Source organism: Nematolebias whitei, chromosome 16, assembly GCF_014905685.2.
Source record: "Nematolebias whitei isolate Nwh7 chromosome 16, NemWhi1, whole genome shotgun sequence".
Classification (NCBI taxonomy): Eukaryota; Metazoa; Chordata; class Actinopteri; order Cyprinodontiformes; family Rivulidae; genus Nematolebias; species Nematolebias whitei.
The window spans coordinates 15,046,496-15,047,265 of record NC_056513.1 but is presented as its reverse complement, the minus strand read 5'-3'; positions in this window follow the sequence as shown (position 1 = coordinate 15,047,265).

The window sequence follows — 770 nt, the reverse complement described above, 5'->3', positions numbered from 1 at the left end:
TTTTTTTTTAAAGAACTTTAAAAAAACTGACAAGATGAAAGTAGCCACGGGCCACAAAAATTGTAATTTAAGTTATTCTCTTTTTTTTAACTCTCAACAGTGTGAACAGTATTTTAAAGAATGAACAGACGTTTGTTAATTTTGGTGAAGCAGTTCTAAATTGTTGTAAATCCAAATCATTTTAAAAGCCTTAGTAACATTAACCTCATTCATCCATCCATTATCCTTTACCCACTTCTTCCTTTCTGGGTTGTGGGGGTCACTGGTGCCCATGTCAAACCATCACTTTGCGAGAGGTGGGGGACACCTTGGACAGGTCGCAAGTCCATCACAAGGACATATAGAGACAAACGAGACAAACGACCATTCACTCTCTGACATGACCCCACACTAGCACCTGATGGTCTCCAGTAAGCAAAAAATCAGTTACTGTTAAAAATATTCAGCAACTTCTTTTTTTTTTGTTGTTTGTTTGTTTTGTTATATTTAGCTAAAAGTTTAACTGAACTGTTGATCAGAATCTGTCTCAATAAAAAGGCTCATTCTGTCAGAATTTTATTAACCAGATTGTAGGACTCAGTGTGGTGAGTTTCTTGTTGGTTTTGTTCTGATTGTTTTCAGAGCTGATTAGATATTTTGTAGTCACTGTAATATGTTGTGTCAATTACAGGAAACGTAGCTAAACAGTGTTATGGTACATTATATTTATCTAAAGAACACAGAACTGATGTTGAATTTACAGTTAATCTGTGAAGAGGACAGTTAATATG